Genomic DNA, 3532 nt, shown 5'->3' with positions numbered 1-3532 from the left:
GATGGAGTGAATGATGGTGAAAGTTTTTCTTTTTCGGGCCACCCTGCCTTGGTGGGAATCGGCCAGTGTGATAAAAAAAAAAACAAAAAAAAGGAGGGAGGCCCAGTGGCAATACGAGAATGACATAGCATAGAAAGCCAAATCTGACTCAAAGCTGTTGTACAGGCACATCAGGAGGAAAACGACGGTAAAGGACCAGGTAATCAGGCTGAGGAAGGAAGGAGGGAAGGAAGACCTCAAGAACGACAAATAAGTATGTGAAGAGCTAAACACGAGATTTAAGGAAGTATTTTCAGTGCAGACAGACTGGACTACAGTGAACCAGAATGGTACGGTACACCAACAGGTGCTGGACACACTATACAAAGCCAAGGAGGAAGTAAAGAGGCTGCTAAGTTAACTAGATACCTCAAAGGCGGTGGGAGCGAACAACATCTCTCCATGGGTCCTGAGAGAGGGAGCAGAGATGCTATGTATGCCATTAACAACATTCTTCAACGCATCTATCGAAACAGGGCAACTACGTGAAGTGTGGAAGACAGCTAATGTACTCCCTACTTTTAAGAAAGAAGACAGGCAGGTAATATTAAACTACAGACCAGTGTCACTGACATGTATAGTATGCAAAATCATGAAGAAGTTTATCAGGAAGAGACTGATGGAGCACCTAGAAAGGAATGTGCTTATACTCGACAACCAGCAAGGTTTCAGAGAGGGGAAATCCTGTGTTACAGGCCTACTGGAGTTTTACGACAAGATGGCATAAGTAAGACAGGAGAGAGAGTGTGGGTAGACTGTATTTTTCTTGGACTGTAAGAAGGCTTTCGGCACAGTTCCGCACAAGAGATTGCCGCAAAAGCTAGAGGAACAGGCAGGACTAACAGGAAAGGCACTGTAATGGATCAGAGAATGCTTGTCAGGATGGAAACAACGAGTGATGGTAAGTAACGAGGTATCAGAGTGGGCGCCTGTGACCAGTGGGGTTCCACGAGAGTCAGTCCAAGAGCCGGTGCTGTTACTTTAATATGTGAATGACTTGACGGAAGGAATCGATTCAGAGGTTTGCAGACTACGTGAAGTTAATGCAGAGAATTCAAGTAGACGAGAATCAGGTAGAAACTACAAAGGGATCTGGAGAGGCTGCAAGCCTGGTCCAATTGCCTCCTGGAGTTTAACCCCACCAAGTGCAAAGTCATGAAGATTAGGGAAGGTCAGAGAAGACCGCAGACAAAGTACAGGCTAGGGGGACTAAAGATTGCAAATGTCACTCAAGGAAAAGGATCTTGGGGTGAATATAATACCGAGTATATCTGAGGCTCACATCTACCAAATAACTGCTACAGCATATGGGCGGTTGGGAAACCTAAGAATAGCTTTTCGATACCTTAGAAAGGAATCGTTCAAGACTATGTACACCGTGTACTTCAGACTCATATTAGAGTATGCAGCAGTATGGAACTCACACCTGGTTAAGCATGTCAAGAAATTGGAGAAAGTCCAAAAGTTTGTAAGGAGACTAGTCCCGGAGTTATCGGGCACGTCCTATGAAGAGAGGTTAAAGTAATTCAGCATGATGACACTGGATTATCATTTAATGAAGAGGCAATCGCGTCATTAACAGCAGGGCTGGTAGATATAGAGGGTTGTGATAATCATAGCAGAATTTTAGTAAGTAGAAGTAGAACATATGGTATGTACATGACTGTGAGCGGCAGTGGAGTAACAAAAGTATGAGATAGAAAAAGCACTAATTAAGTAGAGGTAGTTATATCTTACGTTTTCCATCCAGTACCAATTCTTCTATATAATTACATGTTATTTTTCAATGTGGTTTGGTATATTTACCCCCCCCCTCTCTCTCTCCCTCCCTCCTACGCCATCATGCTTTCATACCGGCAGAGGCCTGAGGATGTGGAAGGCGGAGAGATAGCCTTCTGCTTTTCTATCTGTGCTCCTCACACCTAGATAATTCACATTATTCCTTAATCTAGGTATAAGTAAATAGTTCTCTGCAAATATCCTCTATGCAGACTTCCAAGTCCTTCACTATCTCAAAGACTCCCTTTTGTCTTATTCCCTCTCTCCATCCCACTACCCATTCCAGTCTTCTTCCCTTAGTCTCTCCGTACGTCAGTTCCTCCCTCCCTGATTCTGTCTCTCTCTCTCCTCCTTACCTCCTCCTTACCCTTTCTCCCCTTCTCTCCCTCCCTCCGTCCGCCTATATCTCTTCTATGTGTATCTCTTACACACACATACTCACTCTCTCTCTCTCTCTCCATCTATTTTCTTCAAGGTTAGGTTCAGAGTTCCTACCTCTCACTATAAGCTCATTTGAAAGTCTTCTCCATGTTAATTTTTTATTGTTATGAAACATACAAATAGACAAGAGGATGTATTTGGAGCTAACTTTAGGTCAGAGATTTCATTTGATAAATTTATTTTATTTCATCAATGTTGTCTTGGTGAACAACAGTCTTGCACACTCGAGTCATTCTAGGAATGATCTTAGATAAAGTGATGTTCTTAAGAAGGGTACAGAATGTAGTTGTAGGTCTCTGACTATCTTGTGGTATAAAATCTGTCTTCTCGCTGTCTGCGAAGAAGACCCAAATGTGATACCTTGACAATATTGGGTTTGTACATAACATTAAGGTCATCAACATCTCTCCGGCGTTGTAGCCTCTGCTGATGTGACAGATCTATCCAGGCAGGGGTCAAGGCGTATGATTAGTTGCTTTACACGATTCCATATTCTGTGCAGAAATCGTAAATGAGATGCGACCGGCAATTCCCCCCCTCCCCTCAAAAAAAAAAAAAAAATTGATGCATACTCGGTGTGATCACAGTTGTGCCTTTTACAGAGTTTTGCAGTTTTTCGGGTCAAGTAGATATAAGATTCACCTTAGCGATGTTAGCTTCTTGAATAATTACTTACATGAGTTACCACCTGATTCTTCATAGACATTCTCAAGTCAAACTTCACCCCTTAGAACATCCATTTCATCACTGCATTCTGGCACTGTTCCATTCTTACCTCTGATCCAGTACTAATGTTAAGTTGCCTAGAAACCATCATCATCTGTGTTTTCCTAGAAGTAAATGTACTCTGACATCGTTTTGCTTTAAGGTGATTTAGCTATAAGCTGCTAATTGATGTGCTGGAGAGCAGCTGGCATTTTCTCTCTCTTGCATACGTATGTAAATATCAGAGTAAAGCACAGCCAGCTGTGACGGCATGAGATTCAGGGATGAAGTGAATAAGGTCACTGAAATAGACATTCAATAACAATGGGCCAAGCACATATACCTGCGGAACTATCACTGACTGAGTATACTGTAAACTCTCCCCCACTGAGAGCTACTCTTAGAGATCTCCCCTAACGATAAATCTCTCTCTCTCTCTCTCTCTCTCTCTCTCCCTCCTTCCCTTTCACTCTCACTCTCACTCCCTCCCTCTCTCCCTCACCTTGCTTCTCTCTCCCCCACCGTCTTAACAACAGCCCACTATAACGGGTTATGACGTCGTGTTTGC

This window comes from Cherax quadricarinatus, chromosome 53 (assembly GCF_038502225.1).
Source record: "Cherax quadricarinatus isolate ZL_2023a chromosome 53, ASM3850222v1, whole genome shotgun sequence".
Lineage (NCBI taxonomy): Eukaryota > Metazoa > Arthropoda > Malacostraca > Decapoda > Parastacidae > Cherax > Cherax quadricarinatus.
Note: the sequence above shows the minus strand (reverse complement) of the source record.